The 19,100-nt window shown below is 41.8% G+C and overlaps 1 protein-coding gene across 9 annotated transcripts in view; it reads right to left on the bottom strand.

Annotated features, from left to right (window-relative positions):
* Positions 1-19,100, bottom strand: part of LOC309379024 (guanine nucleotide-binding protein G(t) subunit alpha-3) — a 657,481-nt gene that overhangs the window by 632,462 nt on the left and 5,919 nt on the right. The window contains exon 1 of one of the 9 annotated variants that reach the window (XM_081927851.1): positions 1,649-1,664. The exons of the other annotated variants lie outside the window; for them this stretch is intronic. The gene's annotated coding sequence lies outside the window, so the exon portion shown is untranslated. Of the gene's footprint in view, positions 1-1,648; positions 1,665-19,100 lie in introns of those variants that run through there. 9 annotated transcript variants of the gene reach the window in all.

The following is a 19,100-nucleotide window of genomic DNA, read 5'->3' as shown; positions in this document are numbered from 1 at the left end:
GCCATCCCAATCTTGATGTACCTTCAAAACTTCACTAACTTCAGTTTCTTTGCTGGTAGGTCTTTGCTGTGGTGATACAGTGATAATTTGTTGTCTCCACTAACCTGGCCAATGTACCATTTATGGCATTCAAACCTGAAACTTCTTTTTCCAATTCTGCTAAAGATTTACTGTTTGTTTAGACAGGAGACACTGGTTGCGTAAAACTTCCCATAGTGAGGGAGTTTCAATCTCTGTTGTGGCCAAGTGTGCTGTGCCAAGTTTATTATTACACACAGTTGATGTTTCATTATATGGAAGAAGTTGGCGTTTGCCTGGGAACATATGTATCAGCTCCTAATAAACCCAGATCAACTGACTAGTTAGCTAACCTTTCATTAAAGGAGTATGTAGCAAATCCTCTTATTTTGAATAAGGCACCTCCAGTCCCATTCCTTGCACACTCGCCATGTAAAGGATCAAGGCTGTCCATATAAAACAGGTTAAGTACCTTTTGCCACAATTGCTTTGCAGGTACCGCTGCCTTCTTTGCTCCAGCTGCTGAGTCATAGTTCAGCATAAACTTCTGTATTAAATTTGGCAATGGAGTTCTGGAAGACTTGTTTGAAGCACTGTATGTCTGTGCTAGCACGTTAATCATGATGAAAGTGTCAAAACTGCAGCGTATCCTTCAGGCAAGATGGGTGGTTAAGCGTTCCTTATCAGCTGAACACTGAGCTGAATCAGCTGTTTTCCCATCACCTCTCCAATTAAAATATATGGCCATTAAACCCACATAGAAGTAAAACAGATAAAACTGATACACTCCTTGCCTGTATGTTACAATTAACACTGCTGAGGCAACTAGAACTATTAAAAAACAAATTTAACTAGAACAGACGGCAGACCTCAAAGACAAGCAGGCTTGCTTGTCGCTATCTTCACCTCATCTTAGTAATAAATATTCCCTCCCTGCATGATACGGCACCAGTGGCAAGTTTTATCCTCATATCTCACCAGGAAAAGGAAAACTTAAACACCTTCTCCCTTCATATTGTGGGGAAGACTACTGACCACCTCCAACTAGTATTTAATTTTTAAAGAACAACAACATCCTAATTTTGTTACTCTCATGTTGTGTACTTAGTAAGAATTTGAGTTTTCAATTTACAATTGATGTGAAATTTGAATTGGGAATTTACAGCTAGGGAGTGAGTGGAGGGATTCAATTCAGTTTGCAATTAAAGGCAAACTTATCTAATTTGGACTTTCTGAAACAATGAGCAAACTGAAACAGAGTCATCTTCAAAATTCATATTTCTCCAAAATATGCAGTGCAGTTCTCCAGCCAAATAAGGTGTGCATAAAATGCATATATTAGTAAAATAACATACCAAAAATGCATTATTAGGGACAATTGCTTGTTAAAAAGTGCATATTGGACAAAAATGCAAAAAAATGCATTAAGTGGAAGAAATTTGCATCAAATTCTGGTAATTTTCAAAAGGACTTTTCTAACAAATATATTTAAAAATGAAAAAGAAAACATTGCAAACTGATGTGGAAATGTGGAGAACAGAATTTAGGACTGGAAAAATGAGAAATGGAGATAAAGTGAAATTGACAGATTTGCCCATCCCTTTTTCCAGTTTACAGTCCATGAACATACCCACTGCATGATATAGCCAGTTGTAGTTGCTAGTAGCAGTCATCTCAGTACCCAGACAGTAATCTGAAGAGAGTATCACATGCCCAGAATATTCTCTCCACCTCATCTAATTAATATCTTCAAGAATCCTATTTGTATTTTGGTTTCACTCCTCCAGCAGTAGTTGCTATTGCTGGAAATAGGTCAAAGCATTATGTATATGAGACGCAACTCCCTGAAACGAACCTCTTGCGGTCTTAATTCCTGTAACCATCTGGATTTAGCCAGGCTTTCATTTATGGATTCTTCCCACTCTTGATCCTGCAGCTTCTCCTGGGACAATAGGCCTAAATTCATTCAGTTCATGACAGTAGATATTAAAAGGGACAGGTGGACGGGCCTCTACAAAAGTTCAGGTAAGCACACAAGTCAAGAGGCTGGCTCATTAGGGCAATGGGGCACTGCCACACCAACATCATTCTGACCTCATTCAGACCCCACATGTCTGCCTTTTTCTTATAACCAGCCCAGAGGGTGGAACTGGCTAATCAATGGTTCGTCGTCATCCTGGAAACAAGTGACAAGTGGGGTGCCGCAGGGTTCCACCTTGGGCCCATTGTTGTTCAACAGCTTTATAAATAACTAGCGTGAGGGTATCAAGGGGCTGCCTATCAAATTTGCAGATGACACCAAACTGGGAGGGAGAGCCAATGCTACAGAGGACAGAATTGGGATTCAAGATGACCTTAAGAGATTGAAGAGCCGGGCCAAAATGAATTTCAGTAGGGACAAATGTCAGGGTTTACACTTAGGCAGCAAGAGCCAGCTGCACAATTATAAGATGGGGGACACCTGGCTTACTAGCAGTACATGTGAAAAGGATATAGCAGTCTTGGTAGACCACAAGTTTAACATGATACAGCAGCAAAAAAAAAAAAAAAAAAAAAGGTGATATTCTAGACACCATCAACAGAAGCATCCAGATCAAGGGAAGTAACAGAACCACTCTATTCTGCCTTGTTCAGACCACACCTGGAATGCTGTGTCCAGTTCTGGGCATCACAATTTAAGAAGGATTTTGACAAATTGGAATGTGTGCAGAGGGTGACCAAGATGACGGTTCTGGAAAACAAGCCTTATGAGAAATGGCTGAGGCAATTTGTCTGATAAGGAGATAAGATAGCCATCTTCAAATATCTCAACGACTCTCACATGGAAGATGGTGCAAGCTTGTTTTCTCCTGCTCTTGAGGTTAGGGCCAAAACCAATGGATTCAAGTTACAATAAAGGAGATCCCAACTAAACATCAGGAATGACTTTCAGACAGTACAGTATGAGCTGTTTGACAGTGGTACGGAGTCCCACAAGGGGTGATAGACCCTCCTTCCTTGGAGGTTTTTAAGCAAAGGTTGGATGGCCATTTGTCATGCATGATCTAGTTGAGATTCCTGAGGTTGGACTAGATGACCCTTGGGGTCTCTTCTACTCTACAATTTTATGATTCTATGAAAATGGGGACAACATTAGAATTAGTTGGCTTTGCCTGTCACTGACTCTAGCTCCATCTTTCTGCTTTATGCCCTACCAGTTCTGATGGGCACCAGCCACCTGTGACTGAAGCCAATGAAAATGTCAAAGTACTGTCACAATAATTTCATACTGACCAGTCTGCAAACTTGCTGCCATGTTCTGGATCCCCTGAAGTTTGTCTAGCAATCCAAAGGCAGACACATGCACAGAAACCCTGCATTTAGGGCGCTTCCAGGCAGTCACTATTTTAAGATTTGGGTTCAATCTCATGCCAACAAATTCAGTTCGTTCAGTTAAGATTGATTTGGCATCTTATGCAGCAAAACTGTCCCCCTCCTCAACCCCCCACTTTGACATTTCACAAAAAGGAAAGAAAAGGGGAAATGCTCTAGAAATTATGGAGTAATGATTGTTTGATGCCTTGTCATATAACCTCTTCACAAACAAATCAGAAGGAACATTCAATAAACCCAATGTTGTTTAACCTCCCTGCAAATTTGTGCAAACTAACCAGCAGGAATATTCCATAAACAGGCTGCTTGGAAGTAACCTTAGTCAACAACTTAAAAAAGAAGAAGAACTCTGGTTTACACATAAAATTTAGGGCTATTTGTGGCAAAGGTTCTGAATGGAGCTCCTCATATAGCTTTGAGGACATTTATGGAGGAAAAAAGCCACTAACTTTTGGACCAGATGATCAAGGCTGGGCATCAACCATTAGCTGCTGTGCTGCTCCTGAGGTACGTTTTCCGGTCTTATTTTGGGAGGAGGGAAATGAGGCTTTCCTGTTGCTTCAAGGCAGCTGGCATTTATCCTCCTAGGCTTGCCTTTGCATTGTATTTGCGGCAGGTCTGGGTGTAAGCCTTCAGACAAGACTGCAGTTAACTGGTGTATTTACAAGAGGGTGGTGGGGAAGGGCCGTGTAAAGAACATCTACTTCCGGAATACACCCATTCCCATTGTAGCACCTAAGGCTATGCAATCCATCAGTCCCCCCACCGTGCTTTGGTACACAAAATGGAACAATAAGAACACAACCTTTCCTCTTGTTACCTTTCCTCCAATAACATGAGGGAAAATGGGCACAAATATTTCTAAGTATGCTGTTTAGGCATAGCTCATTCATTGCTCTCCATATCTAAAGAAGTTCTTTCATCTTTACATTTATGTTTACTTCAGTCCTGGGGGTGGGATGCGGCCTGTACAGCTGCCCACCACCCACCATCCAGCCTACGGACTCCTCTTCCTGGCTTGCTCCGGGCACAGCAATGAGGCTTCTCCATTGGAAGATGATCTTAAACCTAATTTCCATGCAGATCATTTGGATGAGGGCAGAGCATGGGGTGGGTTTTAAATGGTATTACAGCTTCCTTCGTATGCATTGTGACCCTCCACTGCCCACCCCCTTCAGTGTGGCAATTAGGCTTGAATATTCATGGCAATTGTTTTCAAATTTAATTGCCACATGAATGGCAGGGGGAGCTCTGTGGAGACTACACTTAGTAGGAATGGATTAACCCTTCCTTTCCCACATAATATTAATAATAAATATTTTATTATTTATACCCCACCCATCTGTCTGGGTTCCCCGAGTCACTCTGGGTGGCTTATAGCATATATAGAAACATAGGAAAATACTATGTTGGCATCTCCACAAAGATCACCACACACACACACACACGCACACACACACACACACACAGTATAATGTGTGTGATTTGTGTGAACACTATCAGACCTTCCAAGTGTCCTTATTTTCCAGTGATGTCCCTGATTTAGAGAAGCCATCCTGGTTTCTGATTTGATCCTGGAATGTCCCGCTTTTCCTTAGGATGTCACTATTTTCATCAGAGAAATGTTGGAGGGCATGGACTGTGTGTGAATGTGTAGGAATGCATGTGGGAAGGGTACGAGAGAGAGAGAGAGAGAGAGAGAGAGAGAGAGAGAGAGAGAGAGAGAGAGAGAGAGTTTTTTCTCGTGTGGGAAGGTCAGTAATACACTGAAAGGGGAACACAGGCTAATATTTTACAAAAAAGAAGAAGAGAAGAATAGTGCCTATACATTTCCCCTCATATCTCAGGTTCCACAAATCCTAGAAACATGCTTTAAAAAAAATGAAACTAGCAATCCAAGTGGTGTGAGAGGCTGAGACACTGCCCCCTTGCACCCCACTTCCACTCCTGTGGAAGTGTCCTTGCCCACTACTGTCATGTAGCTCCCTGAAGGCCCTCAATTTGGGGGGGAAAAAAACCCTTCCCACTTTTTGCCCAGGCAATAAAAAGGATTGGGCCCTTCCTTTATGCTCCTGGGCCATATTTGAGGCTCCTGTGTTGCTCTACAGAGCCCTGAAGAACTTGGGCCAAGGTTCCCTTAAGGACCACCTCAGGATCCAGAGGAGCACTGTTAGTGGTTTTCTCTTGTTGCGGAGGCCCAACTGGCCTCAGATAAGAGTTTGGGCAATTCACAATGTTGTTCACATGTTGTGGAACACACTTCTGGCAGAGATTGGGCAGCCCGCCTCCCCTTTGACTTCCAGGTGCCTTTTGAATACCTTTTTGTGTCAGCAGACCTAATGAACTGTACTTTGTTGTTGAAATGGTGTTTTATGTTTGAATATTGCAAATAGCCATGATATTTTGTGGCAGGATGGCATAGAAATGGTTTTATAAGTAAATAAACAGGGAAACTCGCTACTGCAACTGGATCTGGATCGTGCTCATGTCTTGGCAAACCTTCTCAGAGCAAGCATATGGTAGTTGCCAGCTGTATGAGCCATGAAATTTTGATTCAGACCTCACCTTAGTTGTGAACTTAGGAGGTGGTTTCATAAAGTGCTTTCATAAAGCAGCTCCAGCCTTCCAAATTTAATAGGGATAATCTATGGGGCTTTTGCAGGGATTCCTGAGAAGTGCATGTGAAACACTTTGAACTGGTGCCAGGTATTATTGTTTCTCCCTCGCCCATGTCCAGGGCCACCAAAACCTCAAGAAAGGTGTGCCTTCTCCATTGTCTGGCATTAAACTGCTTTCTCTCTATCCCTGCCACACCTTCCTCAAGCCAGGAATAATGCCTTCCTGCTGGCATGTAGATAATTACAGCTGGGACCCATTGAACCATTCTGGTATTGTTGGCCTTAGACTCCTGGCAGCTCTTGTAAGCTGACGTGGAGAGGTGAAGCTGGTTGTTTGGTCAAGCCTGGTCTTGCTTATCCCTCGTGGGCATCCTTGTCAGTGACTCACGCTGTCCGCAAGCAAATTATTTTCAAGGCAACAGTGTAACACACAGCCTGGAATTGCTGGAACAGATCCCTTTTCAGGATTCTCCCCTGCCAAAGGTGCTTTCCCATTTTACTCCTGCCTGGTTAAGAATAGATGAAGCTGCCATATAATGAGCTAGACAATTGTCCCATCTGAGATGAAGGTGATGGACTACATGGAACTGGCGGAAATGACTAGCAGAATCCAAGACCAGGGAGAAGAGTCGGTGGAAGAAGATTGGAAGAAATTTAAAGTTTATTTACAGAAACATTGTAAAATTAAGGAATGTTAGAAGGATGTTGGAATGAAGTTGCGTGGTTTTAGCAGAAATGTTATAAAAGATTTAGTAAAAATAGATTGTTAACTGGTAAGAATGTAAAGCTACATTATATTAAGATAAATTATTAGGATAAAAATAAAGATGGAAAGGATTTGCTGAAATAGCTAATTGAACTAGAATACAAAAAAGGGAGGTGTGAGGAGGTGAAGGAAACAAGCAAATGAAAGATAAGTTATGGAAGGGTTGATTTGTTTTGTTTTTTCTTAATTGTTTTTTATTTCTCTGTATTTTTGTATTTTTGTTTTTTCCTTTTCTTTTTCTTTAATTTTGTAACCTTTCAAAACCTTAATATATTTTTTTTTTAAAAAAAAGACAATTGTCCCATCTGCCTCAGCAGCTCAGTATTGTCTCCAATGACTGGCAGCTACTCTCTTAAGATTTCAGGCAGGAAACATTCAACCTGTGACCTCCGCAGGTAAGGCTGATGCTCCGCCATGGCCTATGAAGGGTCAGCTCGAGATCTAAGGAAGCGTTACGCATCCTCTGATGGACCCGCTTCCTCTGGCGGTGAGATTACCTGGTTGCAGTGGCATCGTTTCAAGCTTCACTAAAGGGTTTCAGCCACCCTTTTTATCTCCCACAACTCCCCAAATCAGTGCTACATCAAGAGACCCTGAGGGAAATGAAGAGAGAAGAAAGAGCCAGCTGAATGGCAATGTTTGGAGTTCATATCTGCATATTTCAAGGGAGAGCTGGGCAAGCATCAACAGTGAGTCCTGGCAGCTGTCCAAGTGTGCCAGTGTCATCACTTTGGCTTTGCTCCAGTCCTGCTAAAAGGGACATCCCTGGCCCCGAACCCAGTGAATGTTTCCCACGTTCCTGTGTACAGCATCTACTATGACAATGAACATGACGGAAACATTTCCTCTCAAGGGGACCTTCGCCCACAAGTGTTACATTGCAGCTTCAGATGAAAACAAAAGCTTACCACTTATCCCTAAAAGCAATTAACATCGCATTATGCCTCCCTGAATGCTTCGATACAGGAATAATGTGTTTCCTGTCCAAAACACATGAGGCCCACCCCTCTGAGGAATTTGAAAGAAATAAGAAAAAATACAATGGCATATTTGTGGCTAGGACTGTAGCAATACCCTTTGCTCACAGCTAAATTTGGCATATTTGATAGGATTTTGATGAACTAGGTACAGACAGTCGTGAATGAGCCCAGAGGTGGGATGAGCCCAGAGCTCATCGCTTTCAGGCAGGAGGAAAAGGGAGGCAAAGCAAAAAAGTATTAATAAAGAAAAACACTGAAAAATGGTTATATATAATCATATGATATGATAAGGGCTTATCTAAAGAGCTAAATGATTTTAGTTGGTTCAAGATGATGACACTGAGTTACAACTGCTATGGGAAGATTGGTGTGACCCTTTGATTGGTGAATAGAATTTTCATGTGTAATCTGGAGGTGAATAAGGATCATTGCTTTGGATATGGTTCTTGGCAGCAGCTTTCTGATTTATTTTAGGAAGCTGATCCTACATACATTTGTAGTCAATAAAGGCCTATTCTTTCACTTGGAGCCCACATCCTTTTCTTTGGGGTTTCTGTGAAGGATTCATCCAGTCTAGGAACCCCTTTTAAATTTATCCATCATGGACACTGCAAAAAATTGTCTATGTGATGAGCACTGATCCAACAATAAACAGTAAATGCCCATCACAAAGCACCCATAGTCTTAAGACTAACAAATATACCAAAGCATAAGTTTTTGTAGGATAGTGCCAACATTGAGAGATGGGTTTTCTGCAGCTGGAGTGTTATGTACTGAGTTGAATAGGATCCAAAAGGCAGCAGTCTGATTGGTCCTAGAACAATAGGACTCAGAATGCAGCAGTGTGATTGGTTCACAGGAGCCACCCACTCCAGCTCCAGGTGAAAGGGAATCCGCAACCTGATTGGCCTACAGGAGAATCCCGGAATTAGCCAATCATGTGGGGCCCATTGTGTAAATAATGCATATAAGACAGACATTCTGGGGGAACTTCCATTCCTCCTCACCACAATGAGATGAATAAAGAGCAGGAAATCCACTCTTAACTCCAAGTATATTTCATGGAGATCCATCATTTGATCAATACACAGACACATATTATCTACAAAGTGAGGTCAGATCCTCATTCAGGATATAGGTGCGTCAAGCAGAAAACAAGTTCCAGTTCAAAGAATAGAAGATCATATCAGAGTGGGTGTGACCCATTCTCAACAGGTAATGCATTAGCAAAATAAGCTGAGTAGGGTTCATCAACACAGTATATGTGGCAACAATTATATTCTTATAATGCCTATAGAACACCACATTGAACCCATCCAGTCCTGGTGCCGATTGCACATTCACAGAGTCGATTGCTGATCTAACTTCCTCCTCTGATATATCCTTATCCAATTCCCTTCTATTTTCTTCATTTAATTCTGGGAGTTCTAATCCTTCACAAAATTGATCCACCTCTTTGTCTTTAATTCATTTATTTGTATACAATCTATTACAGAAACCTAAAAAGGTCTCCAATATTTTTTTAGGGTCTTTTTCCAATTCCCCTTTATTATCTCTAATAGCTCTAATATTTTTCCTTACCTGATCATTCTTAATTTTATTTGCCAATATTTCCCCTCCTTTCCCTTCAAATTCATAATATTTTTGTTTAAGTGGTACAAAGCAAGGATGCCCACTTTCTCCCATGCTCTTTATTTTAGCACTGGAACCATTAGTAATTAAACTCAAAAAGAATAATGAGATTAAAGGATTTCAAATCCCAGGGAAAGGGAGAACAGAAGGGGAGTTATTGACAATGTATGCGGATGACATGATGGTGACAGTTAGGGACCTGGGGACCCCAATGGTGCCATTAAAAAGAATTTTGCAAGGATTTTCAAAAGTATCAGGGTTAAAAGTTAATTTTAATAAATCATCAATTATATGTTTAAATGTGAAACCTAAAATTCAACTAGAAGCCTCTAAATTATTGGGTATTCCTATAGCAAATAAGATGGTGAAACATTTAGGGGTAAGGATAACTAAAAATGTGAAGAAAATATTTGAATATAATTATAAAAAAACTTGGAGCGGTATTCAGTCAAAATTGAAAATATGGGAGAAAAGGAAGGAATCAATTAGTACAAGAATTGCATTAGTCAAAATGTTTTTATTACCCAGATTAATGTATCTTTTTTATGTATTATCCTGGCACATATCGGAACGAATATTGAAAGGGTGGCAAGGGAAAATTGATAGGTTTGTTTTTGCATCTAAGAAACCAAGGACGACAGGTAGATATAGGTATCATAGGATCCAAGATGAAGGAAGGGGGATTCCCAACTTGGTTTTATATTACAAAGCCTACCAACTGAGGCATCTTATAGAATCATAGAATCATAGAGTTGGAAGAGACCACAAGGGCCATCGAGGCCATCAAGTGGTTGGAGGGAGAACAGGGGGAAGCTTTGGGGTGTATTGAGCGGGAGAATTTGGAAGTAGTAGGAGGGAAAATAAGAATATTTGATAGGAGGAAAAGGAAAAGGGAAGTATATAAAATATCAACATTTACGGGGTCCATCTGGGTATGGGAGAACTGGAAAAGGGAGCTTTTTCCTGACCTCTCTTCCCTTACCAAAATGTGGTATTATGATAAAATGGCCCCGTTATGGGAGCTCATCCCAAAGGAGGTAGGGGATAAATTAAAGGAAATATTGAGGAGATGGAGAATTGAGATGATGGAGAATAGAGATGGAGAATACTTGGGGAATAGAAGGTACAATGGAACAGGAAAGTGGTATTTGGAATAAAATGAATTGGTTACAGAAAAGACAAATTTCCTCTCTGCTAAAGGAAGAAGAAGTTTTAAAAATGTAGTAAAAGAATTATTACACCCTTCAAAGAATTAGTGAAAGGATATAGGACAGATACGGCCAAAATAGTTTCAAAATTGTACATTATAAGGTGTTATTAAACAAGGGAAAATCACCAAAGGAAAGTTTGAAAGAATATTGGAGGTTAGCTACTCAGGAACTGATTTTAGATTTTAGATTGGGAAAGAATCTTTCGACAACCATCCTTTGTAGCGACCTCTAGGATAATCCAGGAACAGGGGTTGAAGTTGGTACAAAAATGGTACCATATACCAGTAAGGTTATATCATTTTACAAAATCTGGAAGTAAGAATTGTTGGAGGAAATGTGGAGTGATGAGAACGTACAGTCATATGTGGTGGGATTGTCCGTTAGTTAATGAATTTTGGAAACAGATTGGTATAGAAATATTGGGAATTGTGGGAAGGAACATGGAAATAACTAAATTAATGGTTCTTATTACCCTGAGTAGTACCGAGTTAAAAACAAAAGAGGAATGCAAATGGGTAAAATTGATGGTAATTGCAGCTAGACAGGTTATAGCGAGTAAAATGCAGAAGAGCTAGGGGTGAACCAATGGAGGAAAAAAGTGAATAATATTATAATTTTAGAATACAGTGGTAACTTGGGTTACATACACTTCAGGTTACATATGCTTCAGGTTACACACTCCGCTAACCGAGAAATAGTACCTCGGGTTAAGAACTTTGCTTCAGGATGAGAACAGAAATCGTGCTCCAGTGGCGCAGCAGCAGCAGGAGGCCCCATTAGCTAAAGAGGTGCTTCAGGTTAAGTACAGTTTCAGGTTAAGAACGGACCTCTGGAACAAATTAAGTACTTAACCCGAGGTACCACTGTACCTAACTGTGAAGATACATAGAATGAAAGGGTTTAAGGTCAGTGAGAAAGAGGCGGATTGGTTTGAGAAGATATTGAATTATTTGAGTAGCTTGGAACAATTTGGGGCAATTAAAATGTTAAAAGTAAAATAAACCTTGTGGAAGGAGGAGTGTTAAGGTATATAGAAGTGAGCATATGGTTAATTTGAATATGTTATTATTGAATATTATTGAATATGTATATTATTGAATATTGTATACCTAATGTATCAGCTGCCTGGGAGGTTTCACTGTTTGTGTTTTGGTGGTTGGTAAAAAATAAAATATTTTTTAAAAAGAAGAAAAAAGAAAAATCCCGAGGTATTAAAAAAATTACTAACAGATTGGTTACAGATACATCCGATTAACCAACTGTTTAAGATGCATAAAAAAATGGATTTTCCCAATTTACAAGGGATTTATTAGTTAAAAGTATTATCAAAAATGTACAAAGTGCTGCTAGAGTGGGATACAAAAGAGGAATTTGTGAAATCAATTATGATTAAGTGGGCACAGGATGTGGGCCATAACATTGATTATGAGCTGTGGGAGAATCTATGGACGGTAAACATGAATTTTACGCCATGTTATGCATTAAAGGAAAATATGATGAAAATGGCACTGAGATGCTACTTAACACCTCCCAAACTAGAGATAATGTTTTAAAAAGAAGAAGATACATGTTGGAAATGCAATGAAGTAGAGGTATCCTTTTTCCACATGTGGTGGTCCTGTAACGTAATCAGGGAATTCTGGGAAGTAATTTACAATGAATTAAGCAAAGATATTAAAAAAAACACCTTCCCACAAAAGCCTGATACATTCTTTTTTGGAATGGTAACAACAGAAGTCCCTAAAAAACCAAAATTATTATTATATGCCACCACTGCGGCTATAATCTTATTGGCACAAAAGTGGAGAATGAGTACAGTACCCATTAAGGAAGAGCGGCAGTTTATAATGCTTGAATATGCTGAATTGGCAGGTACAGCAAATAGGATAAGAGAAAAGGATGATAAAGAATATAAGGAGAATTGGAAAATGTTTATTGACTATTTTAAGAATCAGTATAAAAATGTAAATAACGTAACAGGCCTTGAGTAAATCCAGCAGAATGGGAGTTAGTAGAATTTAACAGAGGAAGAAATTTGAAGATGACAAATTTGGAATATGCAATTTAGTAGAAAAGTAAAGAAACCAGGAAAAGGATGGAAGGGGAGTCACTAGGTATTTAGTTGTATGTTGTGACTGAAATGAAAGTTGAACAATTGGTGGATGGAGAGAAGGGGATGTGGGAGTTGAACAATTGGTGGATGGAGAGAAGGGGATGTGGGAGGTGTGTGTTTTGTTCTGTATTAAAAATGCAAATTATATATCCCAGCTCCCACCAGCCCCAGTCAGCATGGTCAGTGTTGATTGAGACTGATGGTAGTTTCAGTCCAACATCTGGAGGGTACTGCTTTGGATACATGCTTTGATCTAAGGCCACAGTATCTTACAGACCTCCTCCTTCGCCTAAGTTCTTCATTCTGGACTTGGTTCCATGCATATGCTAAGCCCATCAAGATGGAATGGGAGCCTATGCACTCAGTGTGTAGTGTCAGTGCCCAGGACAAGACACAAAAGGGGCGGGTGCTGCAGCTCACCTATAGGAAGCCCCACTGGTGTGGCCCAGAAGCCAGTGCACTGCCAGCCAAGGCTCACACGGTGGCCTCTTTGTCTGTGCTGGGTGCTCCAGTGGCACCCATTGTGCCTGCCGTCTCCCACATGGGGGCCTTGCCTGGGGGCTCTGTGGCAGCCCCAGTAAGAGGGAGCAACTGGGACATGCAACATTGGGGCAGAGCCAGTGGGAGCTTCTCCTCCTCCACATGTTTAGCATACGTCTGGAGGCAAAGTACCTGAATGGGGATAAGGCTGGTAGCACTTCACATAAAAATCAGACAGAATTTCTTGTCAAGATGGAAAAATAGTTGGGCTGCCTTCAGATTTGAGGGGAGCAGTGCATCCATTACTACAAAGTGAACAGAAAGGTTGATCAGCCGTTTGAGCCCCACCCCCAGGCCAAGTTAGAAACCACTTGTTCTGGTGTGATAACATGGCTGCGTTACCAACTCAGCGCAAAAGGGTTTACACTTCATAAAGGTGTGTGTCAAAAAAAGTTCCCATGAATTAACCATAAAGCATTATATTTATTAGATCAGAATTTTCCGAGTGCTGAATGGGCATGGTTAACTTGAGCTTCTTCTGTTTTGTTTGCTTACTACAGCCAACATGTTGATAGTGTTTTTGCAGAGTCCCTGCACTTTGACATACATTAGGTGGTGAAAATAACATTTGTTCTATAAAGGCATGCAGGCTATTAACCTGAGGCAATTTCCTAACATTGTCATTACTTCCTATTTACATGCGAACCTCCCCAAAGAAGAGGGCTTATTGACAAAGGTGGGTGGTGGCTTTGGCTGTCCAAATGATGGTGGGTGATGGCTTTTTATGGAATATATTACTTCATGCTTTATCAGTTTTGGGTCATTCTCACAGGAAGTAGCTTGCCACGGAAAAGTATTCAGTCCACCTTCTTCCAGACATGCTATTTTTTTTTTTTTTTGTATTCAGTTTTTCTGTATGCTATTTTTCTGTATGCCCTGTATGGAACACAGAGCCAGTTCGCTCAAGAGGCATAGCAGTTTGCCTTGGGTGGCAGGATCCCATGGGGCAGTGCCCCCACAGGGAAACCCCACCCTGGCTGCTGCCAGAGTTTTATGGTATTGGTGGCAGTAGCAGCAGCTGCAGCTTCCAGCAAAATTTCACTGCTGCCACATGACCACAATATGTGAGGCTACAAAGGGGGGGGGGCACATTCACATTTCACCTCAGGCAGGAGACGGAGTGGGTCATCCCTGGTGGAACAGTATTCAGATGTATAAATCTTCATATACAACCTGAGCAGATTAGTCCAGAGGCATTTAAAAATACTGGTTTTTCACACCACACATTTGCAGTTTCTCTCTATTGTTAGTGCTGGGAGAATTATTAATTCTGAAATGGGCTCAGAAAACCACCCCCCAAAGGGCTATTTTTCTTTTCCTGTACCCAATAAAATTTGGAGCCTGTTGGTTTTTCTGGGTGTGTGTGGGTTAGAGTGGTTTCCTGTGACCAGACTGCAGATACAAAGCATTAGAGCAGGGGTAGATAAGAGAGTCTCAACATTAAAAACTAAGATCATGGCCAGTGGTCCCATCACCTCCTGACAAATAGAAGGGGAAGAAATGGAGGCAGTGAGAGATTTTTCTTTCTTGGGTTCCATGATCACTGCAGATGGTGACAGCAGTCACGAAATTAAAAGACACCTGCTTCTTGGGAGAAAAGCAATGACAAACCTAGACAGCATCTTAAAAAGCAGAGACATCACCTTGCCAACAAAGGTCCGTATTGTTAAAGCCATGGTTTTCCCAGTAGTGATGTATGGAAGTGAGCTGGACCATAAAGAAGGCTGATTGCCAAAGAATTGATGTTTTTGAATTATGAGTCCCATGGACTGCAAGACCTCTCCATTCTGAAGGAAATCAGCCCTGAGTGCTCACTGGAAGGACAGGTCCTGAAGCGGAGGCTCCAGTACTTTGGCCACCTCATGAGAAGAGAAGACTCCCTGGAAAAGACCCTGTTGTTGGGAAAGATGGAGGGCACAAGGAGAATGGGACAACAGAGAACGAGATGGCTGGATAGTGTTCTCAAAGCTACCAGCCTGAGTTTGACCAAACTGCGGGAGGCAGTGGAAGACAGGAGTGCCTGGCGTGCTCTGGTCCATGGGGTCACAAAGAGTTGGACATGACTAAATGACTAAACAACAACAAAGATAATATGTGCCAGATGTCATGGACTTCTACTCCCATCAGCGTCAGCAAGCATGGCCAACGTTCAGGAATGATGGGAGATGTAGTCACAACATTGGATGGTCTCTGCACACATGGATTTCCAGGAGACATCGTGCTTCGTGTCCTCATAAAACCTTTGCAAGGGTTAGTGTTAAATTAAATTATAAAATTATAAAATATATTCTCTGCTGCTCTAGGAAGAGATGCAAATGGGGACACTCACCCGCATCTGCAATAATCATATCAACTTACCTTTCACAATTATTGGAAGGCAGGGATTGCCAGTGTGGTGGCGCAATTGCACCCACGGAGTCCTTCACTGGCATTTGCCTGGTCCCCTCCCCTGCTGAAATGTGGCTTTTTTAAAAAAAGGTATGCCGGGGGGGGGGGAGCTTCAAGGATGGTCAGTAGTGATGTGGCAACACTGGCCTCTGTCTCTAGATGATCTGGAGATTGTAAGTAATATGAAGGAGATTATGCGTTGAAATATTTTAGTTGATATTTTAGATTGTAAAATGCTATTTTATCTATTGATTTGTTTTACCTTGTGGGCTTATAGCTGAATAAAGTATTATCTAACTGGCCTCTGTCCCTCTTTCCCTCCCTCCTCTGATGTCCTCTTGCCTCCCCAAGGCTTGCACAGCTGTTTCTTGTAGCAGCCCTGGCTATAAGCTCTGCAGGTGAACGAGAGGAACTTCTCTTTGGGGTGGGGGCAGCTCAGAGACCAGGGACGGTGGCAGCAGTTGCCCAGAGGACTCCCGAGGAGATAGGAGAGGAGAGGAGGCTGAGGGAACACTCCACAAGGGAGGGTGTTCGAAAAAGGGTGAGAGGCTACTAGGCAGGCAAGGAGTGACACAGCTGGGCTCCTGAGCCCAACAGGCATGACGCAGAAAGAATGCAGTTGGTCAAGGGAACCATGGATGCAAAAAAGTTGAAAACATCTGGACTAGGAATACATCTGGACTAGGAATACAACTAGATCAGTCATAGGCAAACTCGGCCCTCCAGATGTTTTGGGACTACAACTCCCATCAATCAATCAAAACTTTATTAGCAAAGCCAACAGGCCACAGCTATACAAAAATTAAAAATAAAATAAGAATAAAAGGAAGATAAGAACAAGCAGAAGGAGGTCCGTCAGATGAACAAGTCTGTCACTCAGATGGTGGCCCTCAATTTCACAGCTCTCTCGATGTACCTCGCGACCTTCTCTGTTATCTGACTATCCGTATCAGATAAGAGAAAAAACAGTGTAATGTCTTGTGAACGGCCGGGGTTGGAGAGAATGAGTGGAGTAATAATCTCATTCCTTAGGTCTTTGTAAAGGGGGCAGGATAGGAGGACGTGGGACACTGTTTCCGTGTTACCATCTCCACATGGGCAGAGTCGTTTTTCAAATGGAGTCTTTTGGTAACGACCTTCGAGTACGGCAGAAGGAAGAACATCCCATCTAGCCAATGTAAAGGCACGTCTGTATTTTGGGATGGTTAATTTAAACAAATATGAAGCTGGAAAGTCAAAATGGGAAGGGGGAAAGTAGGTATACCATGGGCACAGTTTCTTTAAGATAGTCAGGTTGTTTTGCCGTTCAATGTCTTTCAGGCGCTGGCCTATTAGACTCTTTGCTTTAATGAGGCCCATTGATAGTAGGGACTGCGAATGCAGACCGCATGTAAGGAGTTTTTGATGCACAGTTTTGAACCACTTGCTTTTGTGAGGGTCTTGCATTACTAGAGGCAGTAGACCGGGTGGATTTAGATTAAGACGAAGCCAATAGTTGAGTGTTCTTTGCCAGGTCTGAGTTTCTACAGATGGAAGACAGGCCTCGAGTCGCAATGCTGCGTTTGGAACACAGGAGGGGACGCCGAATATCTGCCTTAGGAATTTAGACTGAACAGTTTCAAGACTGGAGCAGTGGTTCCCCGTCCAGATTTGTGCCCCATACAGTAACTGCGCCAGAGGTTTTGCTTGAAAAACTTCAAAGGCTGCTGGGATGTATCTGCCCCCCTTCGTGTAAAAGAAGCGGGACAGCATCTTAATACTTTGAGCTGCTTTTTCTTTGGCATATTTTTGATGGACATCCCAGGACCCGGTCGACTGGAAAACGATACCCAGATATTTGAAGGCTTTAACCTGTTCAATTGTCTGGTTATCCATCCTCCAGCTGTACTGTCTGCATTTCCTTGCAAAAACCATGATTTTGGTTTTCTGATAGTTTATTGCCAGTTGCTCTCTCCTACAGTATGCTGAAAATTCACCTATGAGCCTATTTAAGCCTATTCTTGTTCGAGATAGGAGTATCGCATCATCAGCATACAAAAGCACTGATATTGATTTGTCAGCCAGTTTGGGGGCATGGAAGTCCGGAGATGACAAACAGTTAACCATATCATTGATGTAAAAGTTGAATAGAACTGGGGCCAGGATGCAACCTTGCTTGACCCCCTTGCTGACAGGAACTGGTCCTATAAGATGGCCATTTAACGAAGTTCTTACATACTGCACCGTGTCTTTATATAAACAGCTGATCAGAAATAATAGTCTTTTGTCTATACTTGATGTGCTCAATTTATCCCAGAGTCTTGCACGTGGAATTGAATCGAAAGCAGCCTTTAGATCGATAAAGGCTGCGTATAGCACCCCACGGGATTTTTTGGCATATTTGTCAATTAAATAGGCTAGGGTGAAGCAATGGTCTATGGTGGATCTGCCTTGCCTGAAACCCGCTTGCTCTTCCGCTAGAATAGCTTCAGTTTCCAGCCAGCTAGTTAGCTTAATATAAAGATGTTTGGCATATAGTTTGCTGGGTATAGGCAGAAGGCTGATTGGTCTATAACTCGCCGGGTCTGGCATAGGTCCTTTTTTATAGATTGGAATAACTATTGCCTCTGTCCAACCATCTGGGAGTAAACCCGTTGAGTCAATCCAAGAAAATAGAGACGCCAGCAGGGGGGCCCACCAGCCAATGTTGGACTTCAGAAGTTCGGCAGGGATGTAATCATTCCCTGGGGCCTTATTGTTCTTTAATTGTGCGATTAAGTTCTCAACTTCCTTTACAGTCACTGGTGGCCAATGAGGTAGGTCCTCCAATTGGATGCATAGTTTGTAATGTTGGGCTTCCTGGTCATAGAACAAAGATTGAAAATGGCGCAACCACTCCATTGATTCCACTGTACAGATGGAATTAGTGCGCTCCTGGTCCAGTAGACCAGATATGGTTCGCCAAAAGCAAGTAGTATCTTTCTCGTGCGATGCCTTAACCAAACTTTGCCATGCGGCTCGTTCAGCTTCCAATTTCTTTCTCCTTAATAATTGTTTGTAAGACCGTCTCAGATAAATATAAGCATTAAGTAGGATGGCAGTCCCTGATTTCCTATATCTCTGGTAGGCTGTTCTCGTTTGTCTCCTTGTTTGCCTGCACTCCAGGTCAAACCAGCTAGCTCCGTCCTTTGCCCTCTTTGTAGCGGAGCTATGTATCACTGTTGTTAAATGGGATTTCAATCTTTCCAAAAGTAATTTAAAGCGTTCCATAATCGCATCTACTGAATTGCCTGTCACAATAGCGGAGCGAATAAGCTTTAACTCCGCTGACTGAAGGAGGAGGGTTAGATTTTCATTCAATATTGGGGACCATTTGAGTCTTTTGGGAGCAAGTATACCCAAATTTACAGAAGGTATATATTGTGGCTCGGCAATAGAATAGTCAAAAGGCCGACCTGCAAGCTCTAAAATTAGAGGTAGGTG

This window comes from Podarcis melisellensis (assembly GCF_964234715.1).
Source record: "Podarcis melisellensis genome assembly, chromosome: 10".
NCBI classification, from domain to species: Eukaryota; Metazoa; Chordata; class Lepidosauria; order Squamata; family Lacertidae; genus Podarcis; species Podarcis melisellensis.
Note: the sequence above shows the minus strand (reverse complement) of the source record. Positions and strands in the feature narration are given on the sequence as shown.